This window comes from Arvicola amphibius, chromosome 3, assembly GCF_903992535.2.
Source record: "Arvicola amphibius chromosome 3, mArvAmp1.2, whole genome shotgun sequence".
NCBI classification, from domain to species: Eukaryota; Metazoa; Chordata; class Mammalia; order Rodentia; family Cricetidae; genus Arvicola; species Arvicola amphibius.
The window spans coordinates 142436797-142453579 of NC_052049.1; positions in this window are offsets into that span (position 1 = coordinate 142436797).

Consider the following 16783-nt stretch of genomic DNA (forward strand, 5'->3'; position numbering starts at 1 on the left):
TGTTCTCACGTTTGATCTGCATGACCTTCATTGCTAGTTCCAAATTGTCATTATGGATGAGAATACATAGAAGAAGTACTCTCTAAAGGAAAGTTCTGTCCCACTAGACACAACCCAAGAACAAGAGTCTGGAACTGCCCAGAGGAGTCCCCTTGCTCTGTACTCCACCCACACAGAGTGACTTAGTTGCTATAGCCTAACTAACATTCCTCTGTACCTTAGGAGTTCAATGCTCTGAGGGCTCAGACCAAATACACAGTGTAATCTATTGATAGACACAAAGCTTGTATAATTTCATGTTAGCGTAATGGGAGGTAGGACTTGGCAGGAGAAAGCAGGTCAGTGGGAAATATAATTTTGGTGACTGACTATCTGGTTTCCTGTCCCCCTCTGCTGGCAGTCATGATGTGACCCTTCTTCTTCCTCCCTCAGCTCCCACCTCTATGGTGTCATGCCTTACTTACAAGGCTAGAAACAGAGCCAAGTAATCATAGACTGAACCACTAATGCTTCCGCTCTCCAGGTATTGATATCAGATATTTATCCCAGGGGTACAAAACTCTAATGATGCGGGATATCCCTCTGTATGCTGTCATTACCATTGGTGAATAAAGAAACTGCCTTGGGCCTACACAGGGAATAGAGGTAGGTGGGGAAAACTAAACTGAATGCTGGGAGAAAGGAAGAGGAGTCAGAAAGAAGCCATGTATCCCCTGCCATGAGACAGATGCTGGGAATTTTACCCAGTAAACCACAGCCATGAGGTGATACACAGATTACTAGAAATAGGCTAAGTTAAGATGTAAGAGTTAGCCAATAAGAAGCTAGAGCTAATAGGCTGAGCAGTGATTTAACTAATATAGTTTCTGTGTGATTATTTTGGGAGTCTGGGCAGCTGGGAAACAAACAAGTAGCCTCCCACAACATTCTAATATATCTTTCTAACATTAAATTGCCCTCAATTCCTTCTCCCTTGCACTTCCCACCACATTCTTGTGAATATCTATAAATTCCCCATGTTTCTTAGACCTTAAAAAGTTCAGCTTCAGTCTGGTTTATCCCTGAACTTTGACACTTTGACCTCTGTGCTCCCATGATACCTTGACTGCATTGTCCTTAAGAGAGTCTCACAACAACAACTTACATAAAATATTTTACCTATGTATCTACCTTTCCAATTAGACTGTGAACTGCTGACAAGCAAGGGCCATGTTCTATTTAGCTTTAAATATTTATATTGCTTAACACATCATATTTCCCAATACTTATCAGTTGAATGAAAACATAAATAGGAAAACTCATTCACTAATAAAAAAAAAACTCATAAGTTGAATAAAGGTTCAAAGAAGGCAGAAGTGACTGAACTTGACCCAGACAATGCAGAGAAGATGCAATGTGAAAGATAGTCATGGTGGGTCTTGCCTATAACTCCAGAACATGGAAGGACAGGGCAGTAGAATCATTGTATGAAGCTAGGCTGTGATACGTAATGATCTCCATCCAGGAAAGCCTGGAAAAAAAGTGAGAATCTGTCTAAAAAGCAAAAGCATTTTGATGGCTCCTGAGTCACTGATTTGATAATTGTCTGGGCTTAGTACAAAATGTGATATCTCTGTTACTCACTCTAAGGTCCATGGGACTTTGTGGAAGATAGGGTAACAGGACTATAAGCAGGAACATCAGGAGAATACTAAGAAATGCTGTCTTCTGGGTGTGATGTGGTTGTTACAATCATGAACACACAGCAACTGTGACCTACTGTACAAGACTGCCATGAGAGCATGTGTGTGTGTGTGTGTGTGTGTACGCGTGTGTGCGTGTGCATGTGTGTGTGAGAGAGAGCATACACACAGAGAGACGAGAGCAGGAAGGGGACTAGATTAGGAAGAAGAACGGGGTCAGTAGGAATGGAAGGGCAATGAGATAATGCGGGTATAAAAACATTATATTGTACACAAGTGAGAAACTGTCCAAATTTAAAAAGCAACCAGTATGATGGTAAAAGTAAAAAAAAAAAATCACCAACTTTGATCTGAAGCCCAATTACCAGAGACACATAAGCTATGTCCAAAGATGGAAGAGTATTTCCCTTGGCCTGGGAGAAATGCTTATAAGAGGGACCAGTGGGTGAAGAAACCGAGCCAGGATCTTGACAGTATTAAATGTAGGTTAAGTTCCATTTGGTGAGGAGGCACTAATCATCAATTGCTTCCTGTACTGCCCTAGATAGATATTTCCAGCACGGTTATCCCTGTTTAGACACCCCACTATTTGATCCTGAGAAAGTGGCCAGGTTTCTCTGCCTGAGTTTATCCGTTTAGGATATTGGGGTGGAAAAATCATCTATGGGAGAACTGTAAGGTGTAGTTCTGAGAATGGTGTCTGACACGTAGCCCAACCCAGAGAATGAAGGGTGGTGACAAGAGACAGAAACAACCAGATTTCGTGGGTGTCCGTGGAGACTGAGGCAGCAGTGAGATACAGCTCCAGGGTCCTTCTTGGTTAAAAAACAATATGAAGGATAGACACTCCAGCTGAGCAAATGGAAGGAAACCCTTACACCATCTTCTTCCAGTGTCCATTCTGGGTCCTGAGGTTTCCCCTTCCAAGTTACTATGTTCCCACTCCCTCTCCTCTATTTTCTTCTGTCACAAGCCCATCACAGTCCATGGCCACCTCATGAATAGTGCTGCTGAATCCAACATATCAACCATGAGACTCATTTGAGACATGGGACCAGGGTAGGAAAGAAAGCTGATAATGAGCATGTGTTACGTTCTAAAAACTTAAATAATCATAGTAGTCCACTTTAGATACACTTTGCAGCTAATATAAACAGTACCTGTAGTGCTGACCCAGCCCTTAGGATCAACACAAACAAACAAACAAACAAACAAACATATATATATATATATATATATATATATATGAATGAATGAAATAAAATTTATGATCTGGCAGTGCTGGAGTATGCACAGGCAACCTGCATATTGTGATTCTGTCGAACTTGTACATATTGGTTTCATGGTCTAAGTTGATGATGACCAGTGACCACTGTGTGTATGTGTTTCTTTCTCAAGAGGGGACCAGATCTCATTACATTGTGAGCCACCATGTGGTTTTTGGGTATTGAACTCAGGACCTTTGGAAGAGCAGGCAGTGCTCTTAACCACTGAGCCATCTTGGTGTATATTATATTTATACACACATGTATGTGTGTGTGTGTGTGTGATGGAGAGATGATTCAGCAGGTAAGAGTGTATGTATGTATGTATGTATGTATGTATGTATGTGTGTGTTGAAGTTCAATGGCAAAATGAAAATGCATTCTGGTCAGGACAAAAATCAGCAGAGGGAGAGGGAAGCTGGGGATCAGGGAACAGAGCCAGTATGTAGTCATCTAATTCTCAGTTACTGCTATTTAAGGGCTCCCCTATAGTCTCTGCATTTGTTATGTTTAATTTTGCAGCACACATTATATTATATAATAAAATTTGAGAGTAAGAATTAAGATTTAGGAAGGCAAGCCTTTGAAGATTAAAACACGGGACTGTTGCTGTGGGAGATCTTAATGATAACATTTAAATATTACTTACTATATACCAACCACTAAAAACCTTATCTTATTTTTCATCTCTATAATATTAGTATTAAAGAAACTGAGGTGTTGAGCTTTGGGAACTTTGTGCTAGACCATGCAATTAATAAGAAATATCCCATTTGGCTCTGAGCCCCAGATTTGGATAAAGATATGAAAGCTCTGAAACTAGCCTTAATAATAAATAAGAAATCATTTTTTATTGGCTAATAGAGTCATTTTATAAGAGAACTGTTCAATGTGATTCAAGTTGGATAATCCTAGTGGACTAAAAAAGTTAATCAACATTTTTTAAAAAATAGCAATTCACTGTTAGATCATTACCTGAACTGAGTTGCAGCATTTTCTAGTCAAGACATGATTTTATGGTTCTTCCCAAAAGCATTCAAGTCAGAGAACTGAGAATTCAGAGTTAACTTTCATAGGCATGAAGGAAGAGAAAGAGGTGGGGCTGGTCATGATGGAGACCAGCTGCCTCCACAAGTCTTAGCCTCAGGGTTTGAACATAAAGCTGACTCAGTTCTGACCTTGACCCTGGCTTGGGAACCCCAAACATATCACCTGATTTTCAGATATTCTAGTTACTATTCTATTATCTGCTTTATTTTAGACAGATATGTTGATTTTATTTCTGTTCCATGCTGCTGGCAAGAACTCTGTGTCTTACAGCAGGAGAGCATGGCAGATTCCTGCCACCATACACAAAGATATTTCCAGGCCATGCAATGCTCTGCATGGCATATTTAGCTATTACTCAGATAAAAAGGGTTTATGTGCCTCATGCTTATTCTCATAGTTAAAGTGCTGAGCACAACTCCTACTTGGAGGTCCCAGAGCTGGTGGTAATGGTAACTCTACCATTTTGAAAGTGGAGAGAAGCAGAGCCAGCATCCAGAGCCACTGCAACCAAGCTGCTTACCATTTTAAAAGTTCTTCAAGACAGTAAAGAATTACAGATACACAATAGGACAGATTCAGACATAAACAACCTCAAAATGGGTCACAGTGTTGGATAAATTATATAGGCTTGGGAGAAAGAAGAAAAAGAGTATAGAGAGTTATAAAAAGAAGTAAATGGTTTATAAAATATAAAATAAAGTCTTTAAAGAGATAGAGTACAGACAGTCATAGATTAAAAGGAATAAAGAAAAAATAAGCCATGTAAAGATGGAATATGCAAAATCTGGATTATGTATACTATAGTGTTTTCTTTAATTTTTTGGCTACAGAGAGACATTTAATTCTGAGGATTGCTAAACTAAACCAGTATGTATATTATAAAGGTATCTTGACTTCAGAATTTGGATCTAATGATATTTTGCTTTGGAAAAGAGGTTCTTCTCATGTTTCCACAGAGCATGAGAACCTGTGGATTGCTTCCAGACTAATATGGTTTGATGGATCAAGAACCCCTGAAAGGTTGCCTTGAACACCCCTCAAAAAATTACTTTGCCCAATAAACATCAGGAAGCAGTTTGGAAAAGAACTAGGCCCATGTTCCTAAATATTGCTTATAAATGTTTGTTTACATTTAAAGGGGGATGCACTATAGAGATTTGCATTGGTATGGATTTTGGTTTATTGCTACAAATTTAAGGACAATTTTGTTACACTGTATATTGTTTACTTATGCTCTTGATTAAGGTATTGTGTTTATGCAGTTCATTTAAAAATGTAATGTATAATTAAGAAATACAGGTTAATAGATAATCATCTATAATAGTCATTTGTAGTCAGGTTAGTTAGATTTTCTAGATATACAGAGATATATTTCAAATGGATACATATTCTTTAAATCTTTTAGAGACCTTCAGAATATGGCATTTAAAGTGTTTTAAGAATTTAGGAATTTTTATGACAGTGAGATACATCTGCTCCTGGCAGCACCAAGCTAATTCAAGAGGAAGATGGGCATTGAAGAAGCTCCTTATTGAGTTTGTTAGCCATTTGGGCAAGAAATTGTTCTTGCCTGGACTGGTTTATGGTATGCTGCATAAAGTGGACATGCAGGACCCACAGAGAAATGACTGCTGAATTTGCCTAAAGGTGAGATTTTCCTTCTTCATGAAAGAGTCTGTTAGACATTCTGCAGGACACAGAAAAATGTGACTGACAAACTGTCAATATAGGCAGAACTGTCTTTGAAATTTCCTGCTTCATGGAAAAGTCTGCTGGATAATATGGGCCTGTAGGCTGAAGATGGATGCCCCAATGGTACAAAACAACTTTCAGTGACTGTCCAGGCAGCGAGATGTCTCTGTCAATTCTAGAGTTCTGGAAGTAGCTTACAATGCACTTCCTGTTTTCTTAGGTAATATTATACCCTTCTGGAGTCTTTGCTGAAGTTGAAGAATAGATAATAATAATATAGTTTTCCTTAGTTATAATAAGAAGATAAAGTACATACATGTAATTTTACTATGCTAAAGTTAAACCTTGCCTTTTCATTTAAACAGAAAAGAGAGGTGATATGGGATTCCCTTCTGTATGCTGTGAATATCATTGGTTAATAAAGGAACTTCTTTGGGCCTATAGCAGAGCTATAGGGGAACAGAGCTAGGCATGGAAATCTAAATGGAATACTGGGAGAAAGGAGGAGGAGTTAGGGAGAAGCCATGAGCTACCATCAGAGACAAATTTGCTGAAACTTTGCTGGTAGGCCACAACTCACGGTGATGCACAGATTAATGGAGGTGGGTTAAATAAATATGTAAGAGTCAATAAGAAGCTAGAGCTAATGGGCCAAGCAGTGATTTAAATAATACCATTCCTGTGTTGTTATTTCAGGGCTAAGTGACCGGGAACTAACTAGCGTTCTCTTACAAATATCTGTTTGACAGTAAAGTTTGGGGTGACTTAGAAAGAAGTTGACTCAAAGGCACTTCCTGTCTGGTGGAATGGCAGAGCTGAGAAGAGGGGACTTTTACCAAGTCCATCTAAAGAGAAATCTCCATGAAGAGGTAAACTTAACCAGCGTGTTGCCTAGGTAATTTCATAAGTAGGGTCCTTGAATCACTACATAGGAGAAAAACAGGGAATCTAGGGAATGTGAGCTAGCATTGCCAATAGCAAAAAAGAGCCACATGAGTTGAGTAGAGAGGAAGCAGAGCTTGCATAAACCAGGACAAGGCAGATAGTGAGTAAATAGGATAAAATCAAAGAGCAAGTGTCCAAACAGTCTAGAATGTTTTTATACAGTTGATGATAATTTATATTGGTTTAAAATTTGTTTTCATAAGAATGGTCAAAAGAACTATGTGTGTGATGTGATCAAGTAACAGGGACAACCATGGCGAGAGCATAGAACACTGTGCTGTGGCTTATGTCAATGCCCCCAAGGCCCACGTGTTCCAGGCTTGGTCCCTGGGGTGACACTACTGAAAAGGGTGATGTATAGTAGAGGGTCATTCAACGTATGAGCTTGAATGGAATTATGAGGCCTAATCCCTTCCTCTGTCTTTGCCTGTTGTGTTTCTCCATGTCTTCCTGACAAAAAGCACTTTCTCATAGACCCAAATCCCAGGGAACAACTGACATAGACTGAAATAGCCAAAAGACACAAGCCCAAACAGGTCTTTTCTCTTTATAAACTTGACTACTTATAGTAACAGAAACCTTGATAACCCCCACAGTATCACATGCTTAGGAAGCTATTGGCTTTGTGTCTTTCTAAAATCACAATCAGTAGATGATAGATACTAAAATGATCAAACAGGAATGGGACTAGAAGGGTGTGGAGGTTGGTTTTAATCACCGACTTCACATGGTCTAGAATCACCTGGCAGAGAGATTCAGTGAGGGATTGTCTGGCTCAGGCTGTCCTTATGGGCATGTCTGTAAGGGACTGTCTTGATCCTTAATTGGTTTAGGCAGACCCATGTAGTGAGGGTGGTACCCCTGCCTAGGCAGGAGACCATGAACCATCTAGGAGTAGAGATGGTTAGAGAAAGCTGGCTAAGCCCTAGGCTTACCATACTTTGGTTCTCTCTCTGCTCAGATGTAATGTGACTCTCTGCCTGGAGCTCCTGCCTGATTTCCCACAGTAATGGCTGTCATTTAGGATTGTGAGCCAGATAAACCCATTGGTTAGAACAAATAAGCAATACTAAATGAAGATGTAAAAGAAAGCGTTAAATTCATTTGATTATCATCACAGGCTTCCGCCCTTGGCTCTGATATGGCTTCCTAAGGTTCCTCCCACCTTCCCGTGTGTAGCTCTGGATGTGGCCTGTTCTGTATTAAAAGTAAGAATTTTAAATTTTAATGACTGTTGCCCAGTACAGAATTTAAAGGCTTGCATCATTACATTGTCCACTCCCAGCTTCCTCTTTAGAGTATTAAGTCTACTACAATTCTCTTCACACAAAGGAACTTCAGTTGGCTCTAGTTCTTGGATGAAAGCCAAATATTTATGCTTCAAAGCACTCAAGCAAAAATGGGTGTGCCACTCATTATGAAAATTTAGATTAGTGTCACTACACAAAGTGGCAATTTCACTATTTTCCTAAATTACGAGATGCTTTTTAAAGTAAATCCCCAAAGACATTACTTCAAAATGCCTAGTAACAAGACTTTCTTTAAAATTTTCAGTGAAGATAAGATGATTAATACAAATCCCTGATGAAGAATTCAAGCATCCAATTCAGGTGTTTGGGAACTGGTAACACTCTTATTATGGACTACTTGGATATACAGGCAAAGTTTCTTCAGTTCAAAACTAAGACACATTTAGCATCAGCCAAATTTTGCCTCAGAGATACCTGAGAATAACCACAGCCAACACAGTATTTTTCCTGAGGGACCACAATCTTCTAAACACCCCAGATTTCCCAGGCATATCGGACTGTCTTCTGAGCAAATTTCTCTGGTTCTGAAGGAAGCATAGACAAGTGACATCCTTGAACATGGACTCTTTCTGAACACTGTTATGATAGAGTCAATCATTTCAGCCAAGCCCTCTATCCACCTGTCCCCCAGAGTCACTGCAGAGATGCCTGGCATCGAGTTGGGTCACTCGGACAGTCCTTAAAGATTGTTACTCCTCTTTCTTGCTTTTTGGCATGCTGGCTGGGCCCCTAGGGCTCATCTGAGTCACTCTCTGAGAATGTTGCCTCCTGGCATGGGTTGTATGGGGTGGTCATTCTCTCTTCTTTAGGCTGTCTGTCACCAGTGTCTAATGAGTGTGGGGTTCATATGCCTGGCTCTCTTTCTTCAATACAGGGAAACTCCCCACATCGGCACCTCCTATAGGATAGTTTAGTCCTCTCTTGTAAACATTTTGCAGATTGGGTTTCTTTCATGTGTACAAGCCAAGAGCTACTCTGTGCTTGTCTGCTTCAGTCTATGTCCCAGGGAATCTAGCTGTAGAAAGTTGGTACCAAGGGAGTTCTGAGGTGATGGCTCTGCATGAGATAGTATACATCTATAAGGATCCAACAACTGATGCTTTGCAAAATAACACACCCCATGGTGTATCACAGGCAAAATTACCATTCTCACAGCTATAGGCATCAATGCTATATCAGCAGGAGGGAGTTATCCAGTACACACAGTATCCTGGCTATTTGAAAGGCTCAAGGGAAGCAGTGATTGGCACTGTGAGATAGAATAACTATTGCTGGAGTCTCTTGATACAGAGCAGAAAGACAATGAATAGCTAGAAGCCATCTCTTCCTAATTAAAGGGAAATTCTAAGACCATCTTTGTCACCAAATAAATAAATCCCCACTTCTTGCAGCAGATATTGGAGAAGCTAAGTATCCAGCAAAGTAATTCACCATTAGGAAAGACAAGACCTCAGGTAAGGTTTAATTCTCAACATAAGCAGATTGACCATGCCACAGGTGGGTCCTTAGTCATGGGGGTAAACATCTTTGTTAATTAATTTCAATTTCCTACATTTGAGGGCAGCTATCATTATAGAGACTTTAGTCCAATTCAATAGCTTTCACTCCCAAGGAAAGCGATATCTTGATTGAGGGAGTTTTTATTGGGCTGGCAAGAAATCTGGCACTAGAGAAATTCCCAGGAATTCACAAGGATTCCAGCTAAAACCCTAAGCAATTGTGGAGAGGGTGCCTGAACTGGCCTTGCTTTGTAGTCAGAGTGATGACTACCTTAATATCATCATAGAACCTTCATCCAGAAACTGATGGAAGCAAAGGCAGAAATCCACAGCAGAGCCCTGGGTTGAGCTCCCCAAATCCAGTCAAAAAGAGGAAAGAGCAATGATATGAGCAAAGGGGTCAAGACCATGGTGGGGATACCCACTGAAACAGCTTACCTGAGCTAATGGAGCTCACTAACTCTGGCCTGACAGCGGGGAAACCAGCATAGAACCAAACTAGGCCCTGTGAATGTGGATATAGCTGGGGATGTATGTGGAGCCACTGGCAATGAGACCAGGATTTATCCCTACTGATTGCACTTGCCTTTTTGAACCCATAATTATTCAACAATTCACAGGGTATGTTAATTGAGGCAAGAGACAACATGAAAAAGTTTTAGTGTCTCACCAACATGAGAGGAAAGGGAAACTGAATTCAGTTGTTTCTGGATGAATGGGAAAGCATATAAGTTTAAATACAGAAAAATTTATTTCTATATTATTTAATGTATAGAAGCACAAGAAATAATAGATGATCGAGAGCAGCCTTGAACTAGGAATATAGCTCAGTAGTAGAATACTTGCTTAGCATGTGTGAAGCTATAACTTCAATCTTCAATGCCAAAATAAATAATAAATAAATGAGTAAGTAAAAATAAATGGCTTTTCTAGTAAGATTCATAAAGCAGTCTTAGATATCCATGCTCCTGCCAAATATCCTGCAGAAACTGAGACCCAACCATAGATTTTTCAGAAGATTCCAGCTATTTGGTAAGATGTTTGCCACATTGGACAAGGTTTACTCAGATAAAGACACTGTATCATTAAAATTTAGATAAGCCTAATTCCAAATATGAGTTTGCCCCCTTCTCCAGCCACAAAATTTCAGTTTGGATCTAGGAGTCTACTTATAGTAGTGGAGGTATGGTATTGGACCTCTAACACAGGTCACATGATGTCAGAGACCAGGTTGCTAAACAAACAGCCTTTGCAGGTGCACCCAAGGGAGCAGATTTATTGCAGACACCCTGCTAGCATGGAGTCTCATAGCTGAGAATGCAGCTCATGCGCTAAGAGTGTGATCATGGTACATCCAGTGGTCAGAATAACACTCGAGGAACCATAAGCAGAAACAAGGTTCACCCTATCCACTACCACTCTCAGTAGCTCACATTTATTTGCATTTCCCAGACCCACAACTTTCTTTCTTGTGATTACATAGGACTTAGATTCCAGGAACAAACTGCTTCTACCAGGAGACACAGAGAACATCCCATGCTGTCTTGGGATGATTGGACCTCTTCACTTTGGACTTATTACAGGAAGCATTGGCTTTGATTATTTGGAGAATGTTGGGATAACAAAAGAACACAGGAAAATGCATACTCGGATCAGTCATTAACTCTGTACTCCCCTTGCCTACTTTGAACTTAAAAGGAAAAGAATAGCAGGATGACCCAAGGCTGAGACCCTCCAGGGTTTGTAGGTTGTGTCACTCCATTGGGAAGGCCATGCAGCTCAAGAAAGATGAAAGCCACATGTGTGCACAGGGTGTCTATAACTTGTGGCTTTGATGGCAACTGTAATTACAGAGTCTTCAATCCAGTTCAATAAATTTTGCATAAATGAGGCAGAGAGTTCAAGAAACCACACACACACACACACACACACACACACACACACAGTACAGAACTCATTCTTCTGGGTATTTCTCTGGGAGAATTTTCATTCCCCATCAAGCACAGACTTAGTTCATAGCTTCTCAATTCCTGGTATTGATCATATCCTAGTTTGAGCTTGAGGCTGTTTGACTCCAGGCTTAACGAAGTAGACTTGGGAGCTGCCACGGTATACTTGCTGGTTGTGCTACATAAGCCTCCCCCCAACAGTAAGGTCTGTGTGTATGTAGTGTGTGGAAGTGTAGGGGAGCATGCTATAGTTATTCCTGCTGTGGACAGGCATCATTAAACATCTTCCCCGGCACTAACATGATAATACCTATTTCCAAAGATGAGTTAACTGGTATTATCTACAAATAAAAGATGTGACTCTAAAATGCCTAATTCTCCACTTTATAGACTATTAAATCATGAAGTATAAACATAATAAATATTACAATGAAAAGGATCTTCATATTGTGAATGGATATTACCATAGCTTTAATTTAAAAATTATTTTATAATTTTATAACTTTTTATTTTTTTAATATTAATTTCAATTATGTGTGTACCTATGTGTCTGTGGGTGGGTATGTGCATGTGAGTGCATGTGCATGTGCATGTGGATGCCAGAAAAGAGTTTTGGATCTTCTGGTACTGCAGTTATAGACAGTTGTGAGCTGCCTCAGATGTAAGTTCTGGGAACGGAACCCAGGTCCTCCACAAGCAGGAAGCACACTCAACCACTGGCCCATCTCTCTAGCTCCACTGTTTTTTTTAATCATCATACAAAGTAATGAGTTTCATTATTATATTTTCATGCAAATGTATCATTTTATTTAATTCTTAGTCATACCCTCCCTATTCAGGTTTCAGCATTCCTGAATATCTATTAAAAATTATTTCCCCATTGTGTACCCACCAACTCACAGCTGTGCTGTACTTGTGGGTGAACATCTTGAACAAAATGTCCACAAGTCACTAGTGATGCTCTTATCCACTGATCTAATCACTGGAAGTGAAGGGGATGGGTTCGCGAAACACATTTCAAGACATTTCATCGCCAAGCCTTCATCTCCCAGGTATGCTTCTCCTGTCTTACTTCGTAACTCCTTTCTTTGCCCCAAGTGCTCAGGGTACTCAGGTATTACCCAGTCTACTGCAAAAGTAAGGCAAGAATGTGATTAATGGCATGCAAACAGCCAACGTGCCCTGCTACTACAACGTGGTCTGCTACTTTTCTGAGATATTTGTAAGATTTTGAGAGTAGCAGCGCACTGGCATGTGGGATAGAAGAAGGCTTAACGAAGCACTTTAGTAGGAAAATAACTTTTTAAAAGCATAGAGAATTGCTTTAAGATGAAAAGACAAGTCTATATGAGTGTTAAAGTCTACATGAAGATCAACCATATCACAGCTGTCTGCTAAACTTTTGAATGAGTTCCACCACGGCTAAGTAACCATTGCCTTATTTCCCTGCTCACAGAATGACACATGAATACAAACAGAATGTGGCTAAACTCTGAAGCCCGGTGCTCCCTCTGAGTTCCTTATTGGCAAAAGGCAAGTCGTGTGTGCCGCAATTCTGATATGAAATCATTCTGACTAGTCTTAATGTCAACTTGACACAATCCAGAATCATAAGAGAGGAGGGAATCTCCATAGAAAATGTCTCTATAAGATCAGGCTGTAGGCAAGCACGTAGGGCATTTTTTGTAGGGCATTTCTTAATCAGGCTGTTGGTTCTGGGTTCTATCAGAAAGCAGGCTCAGCATGTCATGATGAACAAACCAGTAACTAGCACTCCCCCATGGTCTCCACATCAGCTACTGCCTCCAGGTTTCTGCCCTCTTTGAGTTCCTGTTATGGCTGCCCTCAGTGGACTTACTATATAGGCCAAATAAATCCTCTTTGTCCCCCAAGCTGTATTATAGTCATGGTATTTCATCACAGCCATAGAAGATGAAGCCAAAGACCACCACAGAGCTTCTTGTCAGCACCAAGGACAGCTCCCTCACCAGGCCAAGCAAGACAGACCAGTACAGCTATGAATGAATCTGAGAAAGGTTATATTTTTGCAAACTTGTAAATTAACATAAGGTTACCGACTTAAAAACACATTTCACCCAATTTGGAAGAAGACATATTTCCATGGAATTCGACAACAGTGTTAAGTAGGAGATGTTGTGCAAATCTTTGCCGTTAAGAAATAAATCGATAATACATTTCTTAATATAAATTAAGAAATGTCCCAACAATAACAACAAAAATGCCTCACTGTCCAATGTGTAGTTGACTATTTCATATCAAACAGAAAAAAAAAAGCTGGCTCTGCAAAGCATCATGAACCAAGGACAAATGTGAGGGACGATTATTTTAATTTAAGGCTACTGAACTACTGGGTACATTTAAGACTTCTTGGGGGATATTTCCCCTGTTTTATTTCTGAATTTCCTATCAAGTTATTCTTTTGGGTAGAACCAAGAATGATTGCATAGATCTTTTTTTGCTAAGCATTAAACAATGCTCATCAATCAGATGCTGTGGACGTTTTTTCAGGATTGTAATTGAGGTCATATAACCTTGCCTTTATTGATGAGTGCAAATCAAGATCCAGCATTCAGATAGGAAATATCTAATGGCAATTTGGAGATAGTGAATTTAACAGATTCCAAAATGCTGAGCAGTTTTTGATTACAGGAACAGCTCAGTTTATTTTATGATGTTTCACTGAGACCAGACCTGAAATCTGTGTTTTCTTCTTCCCATGTGACTGTAAGCTTCTGGGTAAGAACAGAGTACTTCATTCCCTGGAGACCAGAGATACATTTCTCAGTTGGAAAAAATACAGAGATGCCCCTCTAATAACCTAAGGCTTATAGCAAGAAGAGGAAATTTGAATACTATCCCTTTAACTTGCTGGGGTCTACACTCTATGGATTGTGTGGTCATGTTTCACACCCATGACGTCCTATCGTGGTTCATGATAGATCTGCCATATCTACTCCCTAAGCCAACTGCTGAATTCTCAGAACTGCTGCCACTCAAGAATATGAGAAGTGAAGGCTTTCAGCTCTAGTTTCCCCTAAGTAGTACACTCGTTATGAATTGCTTTTCGGGGAAAATGATGGATTTGGCATGACTACAATCTACTTTAAGGATATGTGTGAACCCTGCTGTGGGTTCTTAGACAGAGTATTTTCCTCAGTGCTGACATCCAATCTGTACATGATAAATTACTTTCCAAAGGATCATCTCTATTAGCTCCCAAATGAAATAGAATTGCCACCGCCACCCAACAATCCCTGATCACTGACAATGTATTACAAAACAGTATAGGGAATACTTAACTTATCCAAAGTATTTGCCAATCAATTTCTAAGCACCAGAAATATTGAGCAGACTGTTATTAATTTTGAATAAAGTGATATTTTACAATGTAGCACTAAGGAGAAATCTTGAGAATAATCTATGCCATTAAACCAATATATATGTATATATACACATACATACAGAGAGCTCAATGTTATATTACATGTAAGCTGCCAAATCTTTTTAAACATTTTTTTACTGTTTGTGCATGTGCACAGAGGTCAGAAAATAATTTGAAGGAATCATTTCTCTCCTATTACATGTGGGATCTGGGGATCCAACTTATAACAACAAGCTTAGCAACAAACACTGTTACCCACTGAACTATATAGGCAATCCTTGGGTCTTATTTTATTAATAGTAACCTCCCCATAAATACCTATTAATTTTATCTTTATTTTAAAGCTTCTGGGTCAAATTGGTTAGCAGTTCACTGAGTATGAATTCCTTATTAGTTCACATTTTTCATTAAATTTCAAATTATCTGAAAAATTTAAACACTGTGTCTAGAATTTTATAATTCTAACAGGATTTGAAATTTGTTTCACATGTTGTGGAATTTCCTTTTTTCTGCATTCTAAAAGGAAAAGTATACTTTTTACTCTCATAGAAATAGATTTTAGATTCTGAACACAAACAACCAGCAAGGTGTATGCTGCAGGTAAAGGAGGAAATAGAGGCAAAAACAACCAACCATTGGAGAACCTGAGGGTCAGCATGGCCACATGTCTGAGACACAAGGACTCTGAAATTCAGACACAAGAAAAAATTTTGAATGATGCGAACGAGTTTTGTCCCAGTAGCCTCTAGGTCTGACTGGAATTCAAGCTCTGGTGAGGAATTCAGACCTCGTTCTTCTCAACCCCTTCAGCTGCCTTCTTTAAAAAAAAATTCTTCCCAAATGGAAATACCAGAGGAAACTTCATGTATTCATTATAAGGAGCACTGCCTTCTATTTTAGAATAAGCAGGTGCTCTTAGAATTTCTTCCAGAAAAATAAAGCAGAGTACTGGGGGATTCCTGGATTTATTTTTTGTAACTGTGGCTCTTCACAGCACACAGGGAAATGTGTGCTGTGAAGCAGGAGCCATTGAGGGGAGGTGCGATGTGAAAGTAAATAGAACAGTAGTTAGACTACAGTTGACATCATCATCTAGAGCCAGAGGTGGTGGGGCATTCAGGTGGAATCGTTAGGAAAACATTACTACTATAAAAATTAGACTGAAAATGAAATAAAGAGCAGAGGAGAAGGAATACCACAGGGTGACTGGGTCTCTACGGTGACATGGTTCTGACCTAGACAGAGCTAAGTAAGCACCCCTTATTACTCATCCAGCTGCCACCCATCACACGGCTGTACCTCTTTGGGGCTCAGCAGCTGTGCTCAGGAGACCATTGCTACTTTGTGCCTCCTGAATCAGGTGCTCCAAACAATGTGATCGGATCAGGATTGCTGTTCATAGTCTTCTTGTTTTCAAAGGCAGCTTACAGGATTGACTTTTCCCCATCAGCTGCTACTATACTGCCATTGGGATTTGCTGATTCCATATGAAAAGCATATAAAAACTTCTATAAGGATCTCAGGGCCATAGATTTCCTAAACAGCAGGCTGTTCAAAACTATTCCAATTTGGCCTAACTGCAGCTTCTGAGGTCATGACTATCTTGGGACACAGTACAGCTTGAGTTTCACTGCTGACTGCACTTCTTACCATCTCCTATTCTTTGTATCAGGGCCCCCCTTCCTTTACTGCTTTTTCTTGCTAATAAGAGATAATAATACATAATGTAAATTAAACATGAAATCAAACACATCTATGAGTAGCCCATTCTATATAAAGATGTTTAAAGGCATGAAGAAAACTAAATTCTGGCTGGTATTCATTGAACACTGACTACTTATTTTAATTGTTTCTTATGAACACTCTGGGGAGCAATGATCTTCATGTTGGCAAAACAAACAAACAAATGACCAAATTTTCCATAAACTCTAAATGGAAGGGGTTTGCAATAAAGCACTATTTTTATGAAGACTACATGAATACATACA